The following is a 24,368-nucleotide window of genomic DNA, read 5'->3' on the forward strand; positions in this document are numbered from 1 at the left end:
GCGGCGGACACATAGATCTTTATTTTAAACACTATTATTCATATTTTCTCTGCAGCAAACGCTGCTGCAGGGAACATATGAATCGCGGATTCAGCACCAGTGGGGGGGACAGCGCTTACTGTAGTGCTGTCTCCTGCACGCCACACGGACTGCAAACGGAGAAGGTCCGTGTGTGGTCTGTGTTTTACACGGACCCATTGACTTTAATGGGTCCGTGTAATACGTGCACTCCTATGAACACTGACATGTCTCCGTGTTTGGCACATGGAGACACGGTCCGCAAAAAATCAATGACATCTGCACAGATGCATTGATTTTTATGGGTCTACGTGTGTCAGTGTCTCCGGTACGTGAGGAAACTGTCACCTCACGTACCGGAGGCACTGACGTGTGAAACCGGCCTAACGAGTCGTGCAATATGACTTAGGATAAAAGCCAAATCAGTATCTCAATTCGCAGACACGGTATTTCGGGCTGTTGGCCCTCGTCAGTGCGAAGCATGAGAACTAATTTGGCTAGGTGAGAGGCTGGACTGGGGTCTAAGGGGTAACGTTTCTCCTTATGGAGAGTGACATACCAGCTCTTGCTTGTCAAGGCAAAAAAGAATAAGCCTCCTTAAGCCAGGGCTGGTATGTCACTCTCCATAAGGAGAAACGTTACACCTTAGACCCTAATTTCAGATGATATTTCATGGGAGCAGATATGAGAAATATACATATCTGCTCTGGCTATCATAATATAAAAGAGACAGTAAGTACATTCTTAATTATCCATACCTAACCTTTGACAGACTAGTGAAGATTTTCCAATTTTCCACCATCTATTCAAATCTGTGTTTTCAGGGATGTGCAGCTGAGAAATGCTAAAATGATCCTTTATCTCTGTCTGTTTCTTTGGCCAGCCCTGCTTAATACTCCGCTTCCAAATGTTTCTAAAATACAACATAAAGTATACTGACTAATTTTCTCTTTGCCACAAGGTGGAACACTGCTGCCTTTAGATGCACCTCTTCTGGGCAGCTGCAGGCTGCTGTTTTTAGGCTGGGGGGGCTATATCAAAGGCCCCTTACCAGCCTGAGAATACCAGCCCCCAGCTGTGAGCTTTAGCTGGTTGTCAAAAATGGAGGAGACGCCATTTTTTTAAATTATTTATTTAAATAATTTTAAAAACAGTGTGGAGACCCCTCTATTCTTGATAACCAACCTTGCTGAAGCTGACAGCTGAGGGTTGCAGCCCCCAGCTGTGAGTTTTGCCTGGTTGGTTCAAGAAAATAGGGGGGAACCCACGTCGGGTTTTTCATTCATTTATTTCATTAGATCGCAGGCGTCAGCTGAGGAATACCCCAATCATCCGCTCCTGCTGTCATTGTTATTCGTGGCAGCAGGTGTCGAATGATGAGAGTAAAGGCTCCTCACTTGCGAGAAATACTGTACGTCCGAGTCTCGCAGGTTAAAACCCAGCTCTGGCGCCAGCTCTCCAGAGCGGAGCGTGCGGCCGCACAGCAATACATGGAGCTGCACGCTCCGCTCTGGAGTGCCGGCGCCAGAGCAGGGTTTTAACCTGCGAGACTCGGACGTATTTCTTGCAAGTGAGAAGGAGCCCTAAGAGTTCCAAAAGCCCTCATCTGCTGTCATCATTCGGACTTTAATATAAGGCCGGAGTCACACTTGCAAGTGCAATGTGAGAAACTCGTGCTAGTCTCTCGCATCAATACCCAGCACTGCTGCTAGCACTCGGGACTGGAGTGTGCGGCTGCATGTATTTCTATGCCGGCGGCAGTGTCGGGTATTGATGCGAGAGACTGACTCTAGTTTCTCACATTGCACTCGCAAGTGTGACCTTGTCCTAACTCTCATCATTCTCCTCTGCTCGCGCCGATCGCCAGCAGAAAAGAGGAGAATGATGAGAGCCGTCTTCAGCACCTGCCGCCGGGGAACTGTAGCGCTTCTTCCTCGGTGTTGATGTGTAATAGGAGTGCAGGGTTGAGTATGTCACCACGGAACAGACAGACCAACTGTTGAAGGGGATTTATTAACGATGGTAGAATTCTCCTCGCAGGGAGTAAACGGGGTTAATAGAGTCAAGTAAAACAGTAAACAGTTAAGCGGAATCAAAAGGGTTAACGAGTGTTCTTGTAACTTATCAGCCCAGGGAGATCCTGACTGGAGGGTCCTTTTACCAACGTGGATACAGTCACCAGCAGGGCTTGAGATTCTGGTCTTTTCTGTGTCTCCTGGAAAGTCCGGGGTTAAGTCTCTGCAGCCTGTTCTTCTCAAAGTGAAACTGGAACCAGGAAATAGCACAGTCTCTCGTCACTGCTGCAGGAGTCTCCGTAAGCCTGGCAGCTTCTCTGTAATAACATGTCACACACACACTGGGCAGTTACTTATCTCACTCAGGGATCTTTGCTTGTCACTGCGGTCACCAGGGCTGCACTGAGTCACTGTCTCTGCACTGTCAGGGGAAGAGTCTTCTCAGATTATGGAGGCTTCCAAGTCCCCACTCTCACTCCAGCCTTAGTGCCCTCACGAGGAGCACTCTGTCATGGGGAGCGCGGCGCTGCAGCCTGCTTTCTCTCTGGCACGCTGTCCCCTCTCTGGCGCGCTCTCTCTCCCGCACTTTTCTGACCACTCCCCTCTCTCTTCCCAGCAGTCCCCTGGTCCCCTCTGTCCAGGGCAGAAAGGTTTCCCCCCAACAACCCAGCTGTCTGACTAAGTGGTTCCAGGCAAGGAGCAGGGAAAGCAACCTCCTTACATTCCCCCTCTCTTAAAGCTCGCCATTCCACGGGCGAGGACTCTTCGTGCTTCTCTTTGTTCTTTGGAGGGGAGTCAGATACCTGTGATTCTTGCATCTCCTTCTGCCTTTCTTCTTGTACATACTCCCAGACTAAATGGTTTAGGAGCTGCTCATCAGTCAGGTTGAGATATGCTTTCTCTGCTTCATCAACAACTGCTGTCTTCTTCTTTTTCTTCTTTTTCTTCTTAGCTTTGCCGCTAGCAGATGTCTGCGTAGATGATTCATCCTCCTCCTTGTCGTTATCGGAAACTTTAGGGACTTCTTGTTCGGGCTCCTCAGTTTGGGGGCTTAGTACAAGCAATTCTTCTCCATAGCTCCCCCTCTCTTTGACAGGAGCATTCTCGTCAAAGCTTGAGTCAGATGAATTAAGACCATGCAGGCCGGACTCTTTGTCACCTGCGCCGGGCTCTGCGGGCATCATTTCCCAGGGCTTCTCAGCCACACGCCCTGTCTCACACAGCTGCTGCATTTCCCCTGTCCGATCAGGAACTGGTGAGCTGACAGCCAGCACATTCTTCACCTCAGGGGACGACATCAGAGGTTCCTCCTTCTTATCTGCTCTGACATTGAAAACGAGTGTCGCAGGAACACTTGGCACTTTCTCTCCTTCTTCAGGAACTCGTGCTGGACAGGGTAGTAAAGCACTTTGGTGGTCTTCTCGAGTGAACGTTACTTTCTTCCCGCTGGACTGAGTCTCACCAACAAAACCTTCAGACCCAGGCTGTAGATTCACCAGGTTCGCCTTTACGTGTTGGGATAGCGCAGTCATTTCACCAGAGATGCCTGACACCTTCTCCACCTCTCCTTGGCGTCCGACATTGTGGTACTGTCTTGCCCTAGGTGGAACTCTTCTCTTCCTGCCGTACCATTCCCTCCAGGGGCGACGTTCCCTCCAGTTAGCAGGACCCTCAGAGGGGTGAGCGGATCTCTGCCACCGCTCTTCTCGGGTAGGGCAATTTCTGGACATGTGTCCCACCTTTCTGCACGTCCAGCACTCACGTCTGCGTCTGTCTGGAGGGCGCTTCAGTCTGGATCGTTGACCTCGGCGGGGAACACCTCTCATCTGCGGTTGCTCTTCACTCCAGGATACAGAGTTACACTCTGGGGCCACCACCGAAGCCTTCTTCATGCTGCGCACCTCTCCTCTAACTCTTTCTGGCGGCTCCCGCACGTTACCTCAGGGTATGCCGCTGGTCCCCAAAACCGCAGTAAGGGCTTTCCCCAGACTCTCGATCTCCTCCCAGATTCTTCTTATCTTCAGCTGGGAATCTCGGGTCCACATTGCCTCCTCTTCATTCTGACTGGGTGCTCCGCAGTTGTAGCATCTAGGCAGTATTCTTCGCCGAGCGGCACTAGTCTCACTTTGGGGGGCGGTCTCTCTTTCTCGCACCGAAGGGCTGTACTCTGCAGCAGGGATCTTCTTATATTCAGCCACCTCCTCACGGACTCGCTTAACCTCCTTCTTCAAGTCTTCTACCCATTGAGGGGCTGTTACCTCCCTGCTCCATACCTTTCCCACTGGCCCTACCACCCCTTGCTCTTGCTCGCGCGTGCGTGCGTGCCTCACTCCCGACCTCAGAGAAAGTAATATCTAGCTTTACGCGCATGCGCTCTCGCAGGGCCTGTTTCACTAACACATCTCGCAAGCCTGTCACCAGTTGGTCTCGCAGTACAACGTCAATTGACCCCACACCTATGCCGTCCTTCCGTATAATGGCAGTATGAAGCTCCTGCAGTGCGTTCATATATTGCGTCACGGTCTCCCCCTCTCTTTGTACCCGGCGGAACAGTCGCATGCGCAGCTCCCCTACGTCAGTGGGGTCCCCATGCGTCTCCTCAAGTATACGTATTACTTTGTCCAGGGTATCTCTCGCCTGGGGGGGGTCTGAGCATAACAGAGTCCCGTGCATCCCCCTCTAGGGCCATCACAGCTATTTCCGCCTGCAGAGCCGGTGTCATAAGATGCATCCGCATCATCCCTCGGATGCGCTCCGTCCAACCCCACAACATGACATTACTCCCTGAAAATTTTGTCAGGTTAGCTAACATGGCTCCCAGGGAGATGCTAGACCTGGGACCTCTCTCAACTGCTTGGTCTGCCCCTTCCGCGCTACCGTGTGACATCCTGCCGACTACGCCAAGTGTAATAGGAGTGCAGGGTTGAGTATGTCACCACGGAACAGACAGACCAACTGTTGAAGGAGATTTTTTAACAGGGGTAGAATTCTCCTCGCAGGGAGTAAACGGGGTTAATAGAGTCAAGTAAAACAGTAAACAGTTAAGCGGAATCAAAAGGGTTAACGAGTGTTCTTGTAACTTATCGGCCCAGGGAGATCCTGACTGGAGGGTCCTTTTACCAACGTGGATACAGTCACCAGCAGGGCTTGAGATTCTGGTCTTTTCTGTGTCTCCTGGAAAGTCCGGGGTTAAGTCTCTGCAGCCTGTTCTTCTCAAAGTGAAACTGGAACCAGGAAATAGCACAGTCTCTCGTCACTGCTGCAGGAGTCTCCGTAAGCCTGGCAGATTCTCTGTAATAACATGTCACACACACACTGGGCAGTTACTTATCTCACTCAGGGATCTTTGCTTGTCACTGCGGTCACCAGGGCTGCACTGAGTCACTGTCTCTGCACTGTCAGGGGAAGAGTCTTCTCAGATTATGGAGGCTTCCAAGTCCCCACTCACACTCCAGCCTTAGTGCCCTCACGGGGAGCACTCTGTCATGGGGAGCACGGCGCTGCAGCCTGCTTTCTCTCTGGCACGCTGTCCCCTCTCTGGCGCGCTCTCTCTCCCGCACTTTTCTGACTACTCCCCTCTCTCTTCCCAGCAGTCCCCTGGTCCCCTCTGTCCAGGGCAGAAAGTCTTCCCCCCAACAACTCAGCTGTCTGACTAAGTGGTTCCAGGCAAGGAGCAGGGAAAGCAACCTCCTTACAGATGCATGTCACACAGAGGACATCAATGTGTGTTCTCCATGTGCACGTGTTCGGGACGTTTTGCCGTCCCTGCTGATGGTAAAAAAAGGACATGTCTACGTGTGGGGGACGCGGACACACGATCCATGGAAACACAAGGACAAGTGCACAGACCCATTCATTTGAATGGGTCTACATGTGTATGTGTCTCCCGTACATGTGAAAACTATCACCACACGTACCGGAGACACGGATGTGTGAACGAGGCCTTACTAAGAGGTGCTATATACTGCATGATGGGCACTATACATAGAAGACAGAAAGGAGATATTATAATACAGGAGTAGCTGTGTATAGAGGTGTTAGGAGAAATATAATGCTGGGTGGGCTGTAAAGAGGGGGCTGAGAGGAAAGATAACTGCAGTTGGGGTTCTGTGTAAAGAGACTGAGATTAGTTGAGCTGTGATTGTTGCTTGATGTTGAGAGTTTGGTGGTGTGAAACTGCACTGTTGATGCACATGACAGAGGAATATCTTCTTGAGCAATTTCACATCACTGATCTGTCTGCAGCAGGCAACAAACACAACACTGCTCTGCACTGCCATTGTGGAGGAGTGCAATAGAGTTGAGTTCTGCTAGAAGTAGCTAATAACGTAAAACCACCCTGCAGCTATACTGATGTAGAAAGCAGAAGATGAAATTAGTTAGACCGGCTATTGTCCTGGAGCAAAGAGAGCTCAATAGGAAGAATTCTACATTTTGTTTATCTTGATGATAAATCAGAGAGATGGGACTAGTCAGCAGCACACAGGAATTAACAGAGGCCAGACAGACATCTGTCTGAAATGATTTAGTGAATCTTGCATTGAGCAGGGGGTTGGACCAGATGGCCCAGGAGGTCCCAACCAATGCTACCAAAATTGTTATCTGTATTTATTTATCCTGGTGATCCCTGGTGTTAGTATGTTTCTTTCTCCTTTTTTTCAATACAGTCTTTTTCGACATACTCCAGGTTGATCCCAGTGGTGTACTATAGTGATGGTGCCCTCCACTCCTTTTGTTTTTGTTGTTGATTTGCCAGGGTGGTATTAGTTCCCCCTGTTTCTGGAGTTTGTGGCACATTGGATATTGTTCACGCATTTGTGGGTTTTTTATCATGTATACTTTGTTTTTGTTCTGTATCAGTATGGATCTCTCCAGTAGAGAAACGGCGTGGAGTAATAGGGCTTTGGGTTTGTTTGATAATGTCGTTAATACTATTGTGGGTGGGCCAAGTAAGGAATCAGATTTTCAGTCATTGACATCAAAGATTATCAGTCTGCACAAGTCTCTCACAAAAATATGGTGGAATATAAGGAGTCTTGAAGAATATCAAAAAGCGGGGTTTGTACCCCGGGAGCTACGTGTACAAATCTTCCCAGCATGGGAAGCTACTTCCAAAAAACGTGGGAAACAGGACTCGCAAAATGTTCCACCATATTAATTGACATACTCATCGAACATGACCAGGTGTTGCTAAATAAAATAAAAAATGAGATTAAAACTTGTGAAAGTAAGCTTGTGGACTTTGATAGTGAAACTTTGGTCACTCAGTTCCAACTTAAACTTAAAAATCTAATTGATACCTATGAAAAGGAGATTATTAGTCGTAAAAGGAGTAAATTTCATAGAGACAAAACAGACTTTAGTAATGGAAGGGCATACAGATGGTCACATCGGGGTAACAGACGCTCCCCGATGGAGTAATCTAGAGGCACTGCTGAACCTCTTCCCAGACAAGATATGTCTTCGAGTGATTTTTTATCTTCGGACCCCAGCGACGCAGAAGGCGCTGTCGGCAGGGTCGTAGAAAAACCAAACTACATTTGAAAGAAAGGTAGAGGACACAGAAAACTGGTCACCGACCTACAGGAGGGAGACGAGATTCAACAAAAAATATTGAAGGACGCACCAAGGGATAGTGAACCTGAAGGTAATTTGCAGATTGTGAACCTCTCTACATATGTACTATCAGATCTTGAAAACAGGTGCTTTCGAAAGGTCTCTCTTTTTCTCCCATGAATCCACTCAACAAATTCGTTCTGGTCAAGGATGTTTACTTGTTCTGTCGCCAAATAACCTTTAAGCTATTATATCATCAACCGTCTCTCATTGACACCCTGCCTGATAATGAGAGGCGTGTCTTTTGTGATCTTTTGGAATTGTTGCAGGAAAATGAATCTCCTGACACCTCCGACAGATTTACTAGACGACTTCCTTCTCAAGCTACCCCATCGTTTTCTCTATTTCCAGCAGTCAAAATTTTCTTTGATAGTTTGTAAAGACATCGAAAAACTCAGATTAGACCCTCATCAACAGGACAACTTGGGTAAGACTGAAAGAGAAGCATTGCATAGTTTGAAAACCAATCATAACTTTGTAGTACGTGAAGTGGACAAAGGGGGGAATGTGGTCCTGTGGCCACATGAACAATATGTTAGAGAGATTACACACCAACTTTATGGAGGGCACTGTTATACGGTATTACCCTCTGACCCTACACATTTTTTCAAGGACAAAATCGATTGCCTTATTAATGGGGCTCTTGTTGAGAATGCTATTACGAAGAAGGAGGCTGATTTTTTGATGACAGCTTGCCCTGTGGTACCCACTTTCTACGATTTACCCAAGATTCATAAGTCCCTCAAGGAACCACCTGGTAGACCAATAGTTTCTGGCATAGGCAGCATATTCGAACGGCCCTGCATTTATGTGCATTTTCTCCAACGATTGGTCACCTCTTTAAAATCTTTTATCAGGGACTCTACCCACCTGATGCAAACCCTTGAGACTTTGGAGATACCTGTTGGCACCTATTTAGTGAGCATGGACGTGGAATCCCTCTACACATGTATCCTCCACCAATCAGGTATGCAAGCGATTACATATTTCCTTGAAAAAGATCCGAATCGAGCCACCGAACATAAGAATCTCATTCTCAAACTTCTATTTTTCATTTTGTACAAAAATTATTTTGTCTTCGATAGAAAGTTTTTTAGGCAGTTGTCGGGTACAGCAATGGGTGCACGTTGCGCACCATCTTATGCTAATCTATTTCTCGGATGGTGGGAGGAGTCAATTGTTTATAAACATCAAGCCTTTATGTCCAATGTACTGATCTGGCAACGGTACATTGACGACATTTTGCTGTTATGGACTGGTCCTTTGGGAGAGTGTAAGAAGCTTATTGCTGATCTTAATGTTAACCAACTGAACATCAAACTTACTTCCGTTATTTCAGATCGTTCCATTGATTTTTGGACCTCAAACTCTTTATTGAGAATTCAAGGATCATATGTTCCTTATTCAGAAAGACCACTGCAACAAACAGCCTCCTCCATTATACAAGTTTCCATCCTTACCATTTGAAAAATGGGATTCCAAAAGGCCAGTTTCTTCGGCTTAGAAGAAACTGTAGTACTGAAACTGAATTCCTGCAACAAGCCAAGGACCTTTCGGATCGCTTCAAGAAGAGAGGATATCCCCAAAGGACCATCTCTGGTGCTTTTCAACATGCTTTACAACAAGATAGGAGTAGTTTCCTCACAAAAAAGGTACGTGACTCCTCCCGCCCACTCCCATTGATCACCACTTATAATAACCAGTGGGCTGACATCCGTCAAATACTTAATAACAACTGGGATATTCTTATGAGTGAAAAGAAAGTTGTCCCCTTTGTTTCCAAATCTCCCTGTTTGGTGGCTAGAAGAGCTAAGAACTTGAGGGACTCTTTGTGCCATAGCCACTATCAATGTCCTACCTTGAGACTGAATCATGGCACCAGAATTTTTGGATCGTATCTGTGTGGCAATTGTACTATCTGCCAACACATGATAGCACAAGATGGTTATTTTGTCTCTACCCTTCCCTTCCAGATCCGACCCAGGGAATTGTTTAACTGTAGATCTAGGAACCTGATCTATGCGATTTTTTGTGATTGTCCGAAGATATAAGTTGGACAAACGACGCAAGAACTAAGAAGACAGACACAGCAACATCTATCCAATATCACAACTGCGCAAAAGGATCAATAGAAGAATAAAACTTTGTCATCAGTGGCGACACATTTTTTGGATGAACATCAAGGCAAAACTTCTAGTTTTAAAGTTATGGGACTTGAAAGCGTTCATGTCAACATCAGAGGTGGTGAGTGACATTACTAACAGTTTGCTCCGTTGTGAAACTAAATTGATATTTAACTTACAGAGCCTTGCACCTAAAGGCCTTAACGAGGAATTACTGTTTTCGGGCTTTTATAAACAACTTTAGACTCTATAGGGTATTACAGGTGCTCCTCCTTCTTAAATACAATGGGTGTTCGTTGTTCATTTTGCCCTCTTGATACTTAATCCTTATATCTATGTATTGTGTTGTTGCCCTCTATGCGAATGGGTATCCCTTTGTGGTCCAGCTATTAGCCATTTAGCTCCTACGGGCCTTTAATATGATGGGTTTCAGCTTAGCCTATATACATTATATATATTTTTTTATTTTTTTGGTTGGTTTCAATTTATATGGCATTAAAGGGGGTTTATATTCACACTAGGTATGGGCCCGTTGTCTGCTATTATACGGGGTTTATTATAACTAGTACTGGTACTCGTATTGTTAGCGTCAAACTTCTTTGGACCTTTTGGACTATTTTTGTCCCTTTTATTCTTAAATATGTTCAATCTATATTCAGCATGCATTATTAAAATCTGCATGGCATTTTGCCTAAGGCTTTCTGTTGTTTGCAATACTTATACTACATGCCCTAATATGAACACCATATTGTTACCTTGTATATCGTGCCCAAGCGAAGATCCCCTTTTCCCTCTGTATATATATCTTCTTATGTGATTGCGGATCCTCATATCGACAGTATCAGTATGTCACCTGGCATAAATATCACATAATGGGCCTGTGCTGCTCCCTTCTTGCACTATTTGCTTGCTATTCAATTACCACCACTAAGTATCATTGGGTTTCTGTTCGATTGGTATGAATAAAATGTTACACAACCATATATGAGCTATCTAGATTTTCTGATGGTTCTGTTTCCTTTCCCTAATTCTTCTTGCATTAAGGTGCATTTTGAGATTGACTCATTCCATTCTTTGTAGCAGAGTGCGCATGCGCAGTATGGACGCTATCTATTCTCTTTAGTCATGCATGCTATAGTAACTTGCCTTTTTCAGTATTAGATGTTTCTTTAATGATTGACCTCGGCGCATGCGCATTCGGTTTATAAATTATTTATTTTGGTACATTTCTAGTATCTGTTATACAAGGGCACCTGATCTTTCCAGTATGCGGCGTCATATATTTGTTTTGTTCTTGCTGCGCCTGCGCATCTGACTTACAATCATACATCTTTGTACACCTTTAAGATCTTTACACACGCACCTAGTACTTCCAGTATACGGTGCTATGTTTGTGCTATGTGATTTCTTTACTTGCGCAAGCGCATTGCAGCGACACCCGTCCATCTTGATGCATCTGCTCGTACATCTCCTGTGGCGTTATGGGACTTCCGGCATTTAGTAGTTCGCTCCAAAGCCTCTCTACAGCGTATCGTTTCCGATCCAGGTGAGGATCTGTACAGCTGATAAGGATTGAACTACTTAGGCATTTGATATATATATTCGTTAGTCTAATGACATCACCACTCCTGCCCCTGACGAAGCCACGCTCGTGGCGACACGCGTTGGGCTCAGTGCCCCCCCAGACCGGCTTCTCACTATACTCTGGCCCTGCTTTTATTTGGCCACTTTTTGCAGGGCCAAATGCTCCTCTTTGTATACAGCTTTATGCCCCTGGTTTTGCCATGGCTTGGAGCTGAGGCATTTTCTCTGCTCCAGTTTTCCTCCTAGTGCACTATGGATCCATATTATTTTCATTCTAAGGTATTTTCTCCACTTTTGCTGTTTTTCAAATATTTTTTTAAGTATTTTTGCTGATCTTTAATCCCTTTTTGGGGCAGACTATTGGGTGCTTCTTGTACCTATTGTGGTTATTCATACCTTTATACTTCTCTTGATATATTCCTATGCGCATTTTCATTGCATGTTAGGATAGTAACTGCACACCAATCCTCTCTCATAGTGGCTACAAACGATTCTGTATACTGCCTTTGTTTGGAGTATCATCTTAGCCACCATCAGTATATAATAAGGTCTATTGTTAATGCAGTCCATTTAAGTATTTATAAGTATCACATTATGCTGGTTTAATGGCTCCTATTTTGGTACAGTATTCTTGGGAATTTTGCGAATTGGCCATTTTTCTGTCCCATATATGGATTTTCTTGCTCATTTGAGCCAGTTTCAGGTGCACATATATAAGATTCAAAATTAGGGGTCTTCTTCTCATTGTATGTGCTATATTGATACAATGTACATAGAGTGGTTATGATAGCCTATTGATAGATCAGTTGCATATTTTGTGTATATACATGTGCATTTTGTTATGGTCTGATTGTTGTATGATGAATAAAGCCTCATGATTTTCTTGTGATAGTGTATCGGTCTTTGGGGGGCCTACCCCATTAGGGGGTATGTACTATTATGTTTTTTTAAATGTTTTTAAACTGTTTGGTGTGTTTTTTGACTTGAATAAAATTGTTATCTGTATTTATTTATCCTGGTGATCCCTGGTGTTAGTATGTTTCTTTCTCCTTTTTTCAAACCAATGCTACCATTCTATCATTCTAGGAGAGGAGAGAAATCTGCAACACTGAGGAGATACAAGTGCTGCTGGGAAATGTATTTTTAGTAGATATGAAGCACCCTTTCAGCTCTATGAAGCTGGATGCAATGAGGGGAAGACTGATATGAAAAAAAGATTCAGACGTACAAGAAAGAAATGTTCCGGTATATTGGGGTTAGGCTTTATACAGTGCTGGCAAAACAAATCTTTACAAGTTCAACGAAACCATAAAATCTTAACCCCTTCCTGCTATGCGCCATACTAGTACTGTTCTGTGGGAACTGCGTTCACTGTGGGAATAGCAGTACTAGTACGGCGCACCGATTGCACGGCCTCACGCTGAGCTGTATGTATGTGATAGCTGATACCCCGCAACAACACCCACGATCGGTGCTAGCCTCGATCGCGGGCATTTAGCCCCTCTGATGCCGCTGTCAATAGTGCCATAGAGGTGCATCGTGCAGGGAGGCAGCTCCCTGCGTGCTTCCATCAGGACAACGAGATGCGATCGCGTCCTGATGGTCTCCATTGAGATCTCCGGTCTCAAGATGGCCGAGGGGTCCTTCCAGGTCCTGCAGGGAAGGTGGCTTCCCAGTACCTGCAGAGAGCAGGACCTGAGATGCCTCATCCCTGTCTGTCAGATGCTGCTCCGATGCTCTGCATTGCAGAACATTCACCAGTTACATGGATGAAGAAGACATCAGTTCCTGTACCATCAGGGACCACTTCAGAAGGTGATGATGATGTGGGTGTGAATTGATGGGATACATAATGGCTATATCTTCATGGGAAAGAAAAAAAACTTTACGTGACAAAGGATGCAAATGTACAATAAATAGGTCTTGAATAGTGATGGCTTTCATATTTATAAACCAATTGTATTAATTTGCCCATTTCATTGGAGTGAGCATGTTTGCAAATATAGGCATGCTCTCTACACTTATTTGTTTTTTTAACCAGGCAGGAACTATATTCAGATGGGCAGAAGGGGTTCTGAATCACTACCAACTGCATGTAAAAAAAATAACATTACTAGCATTACTAATGAGAGGGGGAGATCAGGGATGGTTGCTGTAGCCATGTATCCACCCACACATCAACCCAGCTACATATAGTCAAAAGGTCCAATTTATGTTGTAAAGAAGACAATCAGTGCTTATTCACATGGAGCAGGCCACATTTCTCCTTACTACAACAGATAATTATAATATAATGATATAAAGGAATAGCACACCAAGATTAGGCACAGAATGTTTTTTTAAATGCTTTTAATTTTAAGCCACATATAGTCAACAGCCATATCTCCCAAATTTTGAAGATTAGAAAGAGGGACAAATTATGCAGCGCACTACTTGCGCTGAGGTAAACTTTGGCCACGCCCCTGGCCAAACCTCAGTCCATGCCCATTCACCGTTCCTTTCTATCCTGGCAGGAGGAGATGTCAGAGGGGCGGTGGCAGTGAGGAACATTCAGCAGATGCTCAAGACTGCAGGATGTAGACCCAAATTCGGGACTGTTCGCTATATCTGGGACAGTTTGGACTAAAGATGAGTGGATTGATTCACATGACTCTGGTCCGGCGTCCAGGTCAGTAGTACCTGGAATCTTTTACCTTCCGGCATTCCCAACGCAACTTATGCTTAGCCAGGGCTGGCGCTACATCATCTGTGCATCCTGATCATCTCTAGTTGGGACCTGTGGATTTATTTTTGTTCCATCATTCACAGAGCAGCCAGAACTTTATCATTTTTATGTAGCTTCACTATACAACATCTGGCTTTTTGCTGTCTGTAAGGCCGTGTTCACAGGTAGCATAAATACTGTGTTTGTTGCTCTCTGCAGGTGTCTGCACCAAACTACACAATAACAATCTTCTCTGATTATTGCTTTTTTGGTGCAGTTTTTATACGTTTTCTTCCTTAATAGATGCATTTTTAGTGCAGATGTGAAGCTCCGTTTTTAAGTGCTTTTTACATTACAGAAAAGCTTAGGTTCTGAACTTAAAAAAGTAACTGCAATTTTTTTTTACATGCGTTTTTTTAAGGCTCCACATAGAAGCCTCTCGAGAAAAAAAGCACCAAAGCCGCACAGTTCAGCAGCGTGTTTAGACCACAGGGGGAGCAGTTTTCATTAAATCACATCCATTTTGCTTTGACAGTTAAACACAGAAGGATTTCTGTGCAAAAAAAGCAGCAAAAAATGCCTCATTTATGCTACACTAGATGGTGGCCCGATTCTAACGCATCGGGTATTCTAGTATCTGCATGTCCACGTAGTATATTGCCCAGTCACGTAGTATATTGCCCAGTCACGTAGTATAATGCTCCATGCAGTTATGGCCCCATAGATGCCCCATATAATGCTCCATGCAGTTCATTATGGCCCCATAGATGCCCCATATAATGCTCCATGCAGTTATGGCCCCATAGATGCCCCATATAATGCTCCATGCAGTTATGGCCCCATAGATGCCCCATATAATGCTCCATGCAGTTATGGCCCCATAGATGCCCCATATAATGCTCCATGCAGTTATGGCCCCATAGATGCCCCATATAATGCTCCATGCAGTTATGGCCCCATAGATGCCCCATATAATGCTCCATGCAGTTATGGCCCCATAGATGCCCCATATAATGCTCCATGGAGTTCATTATGGCCCCATAGATGCCCCATATAATGCTCCATGGAGTTCATTATGGCCCCATAGATGCCCAATATAATGCTCCATGCAGTTTTTTATGGCCCCATAGACGCTCCATACAGCATTGTGCCACATGTAATGCTGCTGCTGCTGCAATAAAAAAAAAAATCACATACTCACCTCTCGTCGCTGCTCCTCAGCGACCCGTCTCTCCGCACTGACTGTTCAGGCAGAGGGTGGCACGCACTAATACGTCATTGCGCCCTCTGACCTGCACAGTCACTGCAAGAGGACGGGAAGACGGAGCGGCGCCCGGCGGTTGGAACGCGGACAGGTGAATATGAAATACTCACCTGCTCCTGACGCTGTCCCTGCCTATCCCATGGTACCGCAGCTTCTTCGCGCCTGCGCGAAAAGAACCTGCCATGACGTAACGGTCACATGACCGTGACGTCATGCCAGGTCCTTCTCGCGCAGGCGTTGGGCCTGTGATGACGTCGCGGTCACATGACCTTGACATCATGGCAGGTCCTTCTCGTGCAGGTGCGCAGGGCCTGTGATGACGTCGCGGTCACATGACCGTGACGTCATGGCAGGTCCTTTGCGCATACCATCCTTGCCACCGGAAGGTGAGTATATAATGATTTTTTATTTTTTTAATTATTTTTAACATTAGATTTTTTTACTATTGACGCCGCATAGGCAGCATCAATAGTAAAAACTTGGTCACACAGGGTTAATAGCGGCGGTTACGGAGTGCGTTACCCGCGGCATAACGTGGTCCGTTACCGCCGGCATTAACCCTGTGTGAGCGGTGACCGGAGGGGAGTATGGAGCGGGCACTGAGTGCGGGGAGTAAGGAGCGGCCATTTTCTTCCGGACTGTGCGCATCGCTGATTGGTCGTGGCAAAACGCCCACGACCATTGCCACGACCAATCAGCGACTTGGATTCCATGACAGACAGAGGCCGCGACCAATGAATATCTGTGACAGACAGAAAGACAGAAGGACAGAAAGACGGAAGTGACCCTAAGGGTATGTGTCCACGTTCAGGATTGCATCAGGATTTGGTCAGGATTTTTCATCAGTATTTGTTAGCCAAAACCAGGAGTGGGTGATAAATGCAGAAGTAGTGCATATGTTTCTGTTATACTTTTCCTCTAATTGTTCCACTCCTGGTTTTGGCTTACAAATACTGATGAAAAATCCTGACCAAATCCTGATGCAATCCTGAACGTGGACACATACCCTAAGGGTATGTGTCCACGTTCAGGATTGCATCAGGATTTGGTCAGGATTTTACATCAGTATTTGTAAGCCAAAACCAGGAGTGGAACAATTAGGGCTTGTTTCCACTTGCGAGAAACACGTCCGTGTCTCACATGTGGAAACCAAGCTCTGGCGCCGGCACTCAGGAGCGGAGCGTGCGGCCGCATAGGAACACATGGAGCTGCACGCTCCGCTCCAATGTGCCGGCGCCACAGCTTGGTTTCCACATGCGAGACACGGACGTGTTTCTCGCAAGTGGAAACAAGCCCTAAGGGTATGTGTCCACGTTCAGGATTGCATCAGGATTTGGTCAGGATTTTTCATCAGTATTTATAAGCCAAAACCACGAGTGGGTGATAAATGCAAAAGTGGAGCATATGTTTCTATTAGGGCTTGTTTCCACATGCGAGAATCACGTCCGTGTCTCGCATGTAGAAACCAAGCTCTGGTGTCTGCACTCCGGAGCAGAGCGTGCGGCCGCATAGGAACACATGGAGCCGCACAGCTCCGCTCCTGAGTGCCGGCGCCAGAGCTTGGTTTCTACATGCGAGACACGGACGTGATTCTCGCATGTGGAAACAAGCCCTTATACTTTTCCTCTAATTGTTCCACTCCTGCTTTTGGCTTACAAATACTGATGAAAAATCCTGACCAAATCCTGATGCAATCCTGAACGTGGACACATACCCTCAGAGGAAAATGCACCACTTCTGCATTTATCACCCACTCCTGGTTTTGGCTTACAAATACTGATGTAAAATCCTGACCAAATCCTGATGCAATCCTGAACGTGGACACATACCCTGAGGGTATGTGTCCACGTTCAGGAAACGCTGCGTTTTTGACGCAGCGCTGAGCCGCAGCGTCAAAAACGCAGCGTCCAGATGTTACAGCATAGTGGAGGGGATTTAATGAAATCCCGTCTCCACTGTGCATTAAAAAATGCAGGCGTTTTTCCCGCAAAAACACACATGCGGTGCGCTTTTTCAGAACGCAGCATGTTGCTACAATGAGCAAAACACGCAGGAACAACGCAGGTGACCTGCCAGTGACCTCAGGTGCATTTTTGGTCAGGATTTTACCTGCATAAAATTCTGACCAAAGCCTGAAGCAAACCTGAACGTGGACACATACCCTTAGGGTATGTTTCCACGGTCAGTAAACGCTGCTTGTTTGACGCTGCAGCGTCAAACAAGCAGCGTCCAGATGTTCCAGCATAGTGGAGGGGATTTTATGAAATCCCGTCTCCACTATGCGTGGAAACCCGCACGCGGCGGCCCTGCGACTCCGGACATGCTGCGCGTCTTTTCAGAACGCAGCATGTCCGTACACCTTGCGGGGACGCAGCGTCCCCGCAAGGCATATCACAGGGCCCTATGGCGAGGGGTGCGATGATCCCGGATGTGTACTGTACACATCCGGCACCATCGCGTCCCAGAAAGGGGGCGGGGCTTAGCGCTGAGCGGCTTCGCCGCTGCGGCGAACCCGCCGGCAAGCCGTACCGTGGAGCCATACCCTAAGGGTATGTCTCCACGTTCAGGATTGCATCAGGATTTGGTCAGGATTTTCCATCAGTATTTGTAAGCCAAAACCAGGATTGGGTGATAAATGCAGAAGTGGTGCATATGCTTCTATTATACTTTTCCTCTGATTGTTCCACTCCTGGTTTTGGCTTACACATACTGATGGAAAATCCTGACCAAATCCTGATGCAATCCTGAACGTGGAGACATACCCTTAGACAATTATATAGTAGATGTGAACACAGTCTAAATGTCTAACGTGGATATGATTTCATGAAATCTCTGCCCTCGTTGCGTCTAAAAACGCTGCTGAAATCTGCGTTTTTTTGTGCACTTTTTCTTTATAGGCTTCTTCTGAAAAAATGTATGAAGAAAAAAATACACCTTTGCATTTTTAAGTGCAAAATCAAAGCTTTTCTGTAGTATTTAAAAAGCATTAAAAACGTGGATTCTCATCTGCACCAAAAACACATTAAATATGGGGCAACACACATAAAAGAAACGCATCAAACATGCAATAATCAGAGAAGGTTGTTTTTGTGTTGACACCTACAGAAAAAAAAGCAGCAGAAAACATGCAGCATTTACGGCTATATTTGAACACGGCCTCACCGTTACATTTTGTTACCTTTTTGGAGGATTTAATATAAAAATAATATCAGTCATGCCTTTTTTTACACCAGTTACTGATCCCCTTATAAATAATATGATCAAAGCGTTGTGCGTGTCGTTACAATTACAGGGACACCAAATATTTCCATGTTATTTGCTAACTTTTGATGTTCATTGTTTTTTAAATAAGCACATTAAAAATGACAATATTTGAAGTAGTTTATATATATATTTTAAGTAATTTTATAGGATAAAAAAAATCTTTTTTAGTATCCCTCTAGAATACAGAAACTTAGAAATACACTTCTGTGCACAAAGTATCAGTACAATCTGCCTGCAGAGTCATAGCCTGCAATACAGATCAAGTACACAAAATTCTCCTCATTACAACGCCACACCTTGTGACTTAGTTGCTTTAGCTCCTGCCTGTAATGTTGAGGGTTGTTGGATACAGGGAACATAAAAATACATTGAAATATGCACTATACCTCTATGTACATACAGGTCCTTCTCAAAAAATTAGCATATAGTGTTAAATTTCATTATTTACCATAATGTAATGATTAAAATTAAACTTTCATATATTATAGATTCATTATCCATCAACTGAAATTTGTCAAGTCTTTTATTGTTTTAATACTGATGATTTTGGCATACAACTCCTGATAACCCAAAAAACCTGTCTCAATAAATTAGCATATTTCACCCGACCAATCAAATAAAAGTGTTTTTTAATACCAAACAAAAAAACCATCAAATAATAATGTTCAGTTATGCACTCAATACTTGGTCGGGAATCCTTTGGCAGAAATGACTGCTTCAATGCGGCGTGGCATGGAGGCAATCAGCCTGTGACACTGCTGAGATGTTATGGAGGCCCAGGATGCTTCAATAGCGGCCTTAAGCTCATCCAGAGTGTTGGGTCTTGCGTCTCTCAACTTTCTCTTCACAATATCCCACAGATTCTCTATGGGGTTCAGGTCAGGAGAGTTGGCAGGCCAATTGAGCACAGTAATACCATGGTCAGTAAACCATTTACCAGTGGTTTTGGCACTGTGAGCAGGTGCCAGGTCATGCTGAAAAATGAAATCTTCATCTCCATAAAGCATTTCAGCCGATGGAAGCATGAAGTGCTCCAAAATCTCCTGATAGCTAGCTGCATTGACCCTGCCCTTGATGAAACACAGTGGACCAACACCAGCAGCTGACATGGCACCCCACACCATCACTGACTGTGGGTACTTGACACTGGACTTCAGGCATTTTGGCATTTCCTTCTCCCCAGTCTTCCTCCAGACTCTGGCACCTTGATTTCCGAATGACATGCAAAATTTGCTTTCATCAGAAAAAAGTACTTGGGACCACTTAGCAACAGTCCAGTGCTGCTTCTCTGTAGCCCAGGTCAGGCGCTTCTGCCGCTGTTTATGGTTCAAAAGTGGCTTTACCTGGGGAATGCGGCACCTGTAGCCCATTTCCTGCACACGCCTGTGCACGGTGGCTCTGGATGTTTCCACACCAGACTCAGTCCACTGCTTCCTCAGGTTCCCCAAGGTCTGGAATCGGTCCTTCTCCACAATTTTCCTCAGGGTCCGGTCACCTCTTCTCGTTGTACAGCGTTTTCTGCCACATTGTTTCCTTCCAACAGACTTACCATTGAGGTGCCTTGATACAGCACTCTGGGAACAGCCTATTTGTTGAGAAATTTCTTTCTGGGTCTTACCCTCTTGCTTGAGGGTGTCAATGATGGCCTTCTTGACATCTGTCAGGTCGCTAGTCTTACCCATGATGGGGGTTTTGAGTAATGAACCAGGCAGGGAGTTTTTAAAAGCCTCAGGTATCTTTTGCATGTGTTTAGAGTTAATTAGTTGATTCAGAAGATTAGGGTAATAGGTCATTTAGAGAACCTTTTCTTGATATGCTAATTTATTGAGACAGGTTTTTTTGGTTATCAGGAGTTGTATGCCAAAATCATCAGTATTAAAACAATAAAAGACCTGACAAATTTCAGTTGGTGGATAATGAATCTATAATATATGAAAGTTTAATTGTAATCATTACATTATGGTAAATAATGAAATTTAACACTATATGCTAATTTTTTGAGAAGGACCTGTACATGATATGCATCTGGGTTCAATGCCTGTAATACAGGTCAAGATTAGAGATGAGCGAATTTGATTGGGTCAGGGCTTATTTGGCAAGCTATAGCGCTTGCCAAATAAGCTGCAGAGGGAACCCAGATACATGTGTAGTGACCCAGTCCAGAGTGTGTCCTTCCCTTTAAGTAATCCTGGATTGTGAGTAGCTTATGTACACTACAGCTCACTCTCTAACTGCCCCTCTACATTATCCCCTGCATTTGTGAGCTGTAATTCTCCATTTCTAGTCACCTCCATTTTAGATGCAATGCATTTCTCATTAGCTGTGTTCTGGTGCCATCTAATGGTAAAAGTGTACAATGACTCATAATTATTGCTTTGTAAGGATCTGAGATGTGAATTCGGTGTCTTATTGGCCAGCTCCTAGTCACATGGTCAATAGAAGGAGTTGTTTTCCAGGCAAGTCTAGAATGTTCTTTAGTCTAAGGGATGCCTTCAGGGAGAGCAGAACATACGTGGAGGCTGTTTTCACTACAAGATCTCCTGCAGGCCTAAGAGCCTGGGTTCCCTCTCTAACCCGTACAGACATCATTCTCAACTCTTTCTGACCTCTATTCACCACAGTTTTTACATTCACCTATAAGTGACATTATTCTAAAGTCTTTCTGACTGGATTCTCCTCCGTTTTTACATTCACCTATACGTACTTGTGCATGTGCCGTGACTCACTGTGGAGTTAACCCCGAGTACAGGTCTGTTACCTCTAATTGCTGCGTCTACCTCCTTCAGACCCCAATCACATCTCAGTGTGAACTGTAATTGCCGTGGACTACCCATGAGAGACTGTTCCTTATTTGTTCCAAGTTATAATTCCCATTCCTGCTGAAGTAAATGCAGCTGTTATCGCCGAGACCGGTGTGTGCCATAATTCCTTCAGCTGCGGACACCGTGTGAGGGTGGATAGCAGGGAACGTTCGGCCTGGTCATAACACAAGGAGCACTGTGGCTGATCAGCTGTTCGGCTCCTCAGCTGCATGTTTGCGGCTGTGTGACAGTCATGACACATGCATGGAGAGCCTGTTTGTTGAGCTCTCCATGCATGTGTTGTGACTATCACACAGCCACGACACATGCAGCTGCAGAGCCAAACAGCTGATCAGCTGGAGCAATCCAGAAAGCCAGGTTCCCTCTGCAGCTTATTCGATAAGCGCTATAGCTTGCCGAACAAGCCCTGACCCGATCATATTCGCTCATCTTTATTCAAGATTACCAAATTCTCCTATGTCTATCATTATGAGCTGTAGCCTGTGAACACTGAGAAATGAGTTCAAGTTCTGGGGAGTCCCCAGCAAAGGAGAAGAAACAGTGAATATTATAATTTAATTTATACACTGAGCAGAGACAAGCAGCCCACTCCTGAAGATGAGGAGCTAAGGAGTGATGAAGGCGTCGGAGAGAGGTGAATATTTAGAAGGTGGGACAGTCCCACTGAATACAGTACAGTTTGGAGCTATGTCAACAGCCACTAATGTGTTTCTGATCATATGCAATAGAAAATTGTAGCTGTTTTCTGTTCCTTCCCGTTGTCTGATGATTTTCTTTTTTCTCTTTATAAATTCTTTATTTAATGGTTTTGGAATGAATGCAAAAGGAGAGCAAGCAACTTGAGTCCACTCCAACAAGTAGAACAACATAGACATAACATAACGAAAGTAATTCAAAGACCTTTCAGGTCATGTGACTTATCACATGACCTGAAAGGTCCTTGAGTTAATTGTGTGGAAAGTCCTTTGGCTGCACAACTCATTCAGGTCCTGATCAGGAACAGCAATATTTGGCAATGTATAGTGTGTGTGTGCATGTGTGCAACTGCAAGTCCCTTCGAAGGGACGAAACGCGCTTTGGGGCGCTTTGGAAAACCACGCTCGGCAGATCACCCCTTAATGTAAGTGCTTGTTTATAGTATGTCTTTACTTGATCCCATAGTGGCATGAGTGTCTATTTTGTTAGGACACCACCTGGGGCTAAGACTTAGGATCGTACTGTGCACTTTACTCATGGAGAGTAGATCAGATGGGTGTTGATGTATTTTCCCACTCAAATCAAGTAGTGACCTATATGATCATACCAGAAAGGCCGTACTGGGGGGCACACGGCACTTAAGGGGAGGCTGCCATGATGGGGTTGCGTGGGACCTGGGGAGCTGGGGTAGTTTAGATGGGGTACAGAGGTAAGGGTTAATCGGAATACGAGGGGTGGCTTAATGGCATTTTTTGAATGTAGGGGGTGGAACTGTGGGACTGCGGGAGGGGGCACATAAAAGGGGGCACGCTCCTCATGCAGGCATCCATTTTAGGTGCCTGCGTGACAAGTGAGGAATCTCTGTTACACTAACCAGCATGGATGTTGAAGAGATCCTCCAGCGTCTCCGGACGGCAGCCAGCTCTCAAGGGACCGACTGGCTGAATGCTTCGGTGAACAGCCTCCTCCAGGGTACATCCGAAGCACCTTCCCAGGCACAGCAGGACGGGCGCCGGCCGCGGAGGTCCAGGCCTCCGGCGTGCCTAAGCCCCGAAGTGATCCCCAGGGCCCGGCGCCGAAACAGGAGCCCCTCCAGGGACCCTCCGGTAAGCAGCGCTGGCCCCTCCACCTCACAGCGCAGCGCCGGGAGGAATCCTCCAGAGCGGCGAGGCCTGCACCGGGGGGCGGAGCCTTCCTCCCCTCCTTCTGTGACCGAGAGGCGTGGGGCGACAGGAGCAGGAGCCAGAACTGCGGCCGCCAGCACGTCCGCTGGCGCCGCTCAGCGAGGGAGGCAGCGACAGCCGAGGAGACGGGGGTCAGGTGCGGTGGCCCCTAAGTGGCGGGGACAATGCGGGCGGCAGTCGGCCGGCTCTGTCAGCAGCGTGCGGCCCTCAGCAGCGCACAGCTTCGGAGTTATCAGCGCAGCAGCGCCCTCTGCTGGTGGTGGCCAGGATTTTCCAGGAGCAGCGCCCTCTGCTGGTGGTGGCCAGGTTTTCCAGGAGCAGCGCCCTCTGCTGGTGGTGGCCAGGGTTTTCCGGTTTCTGGCAGGCGACATTCCGTTGCTTCGGGAGGCAGTGTCAGGGACGTATCCGTGGCAAGGAGCCATACATCTCCCAGCGGGCGGCAGGATGCTGGCTAGGCCTATTCCCCATCCGCAGCGCCAGGGCAGTCAACAGCATCGCCGGGTCGCCAGTACACTGATACGGCCGCCAGGAGTTCGGCGGTCAACATCGCGAATCAGGCCGGACTAGATTCAGGACACCTTCGGCTGGGAGCTGGATCTTCAGCTTCTAGGCTCACAGCACCCAGGCAGCTAGGTGAGAACATTTTCCCTATAATTAATATGCCAGGCATAGTTTCCCCTGAAGCTAGAAATACTGATATTACTTCGGGAGTCGCTAGTGGGGGTATGGGTTTAATCCTTAGAGGTTTAGGTGAGCTAGCGGGCTTGTGGGCGTCCGGGTTTAGCAGGGGGTCTTTGCCATCAGCAGCTTGGTTGGGAAACACGGGATCGTTTGAGGGGTCCAGAGAGTTAAACGAGATTACGGGTACGTCCAGCAGTGCGGGTCCTGCGTCAAACACTGGGGGCTCATCAAGGGAGAGTGGCGGAGCTGCTACGTCTTTGTCCGTAGGGCCTGGGTCAGGGACTGATGCGTCAGGTGAAGGAGCTTCGCGGGATAAGGATAAGGAGGGCATCCCGCAACTGGACGATGCGGCTAGGGGAGAGGTTTATGCCTGCTTTGAGGGGCCGTTAGGGGCACA

Source organism: Ranitomeya variabilis, chromosome 1, assembly GCF_051348905.1.
Source record: "Ranitomeya variabilis isolate aRanVar5 chromosome 1, aRanVar5.hap1, whole genome shotgun sequence".
In the NCBI taxonomy this organism is placed as follows: Eukaryota; Metazoa; Chordata; class Amphibia; order Anura; family Dendrobatidae; genus Ranitomeya; species Ranitomeya variabilis.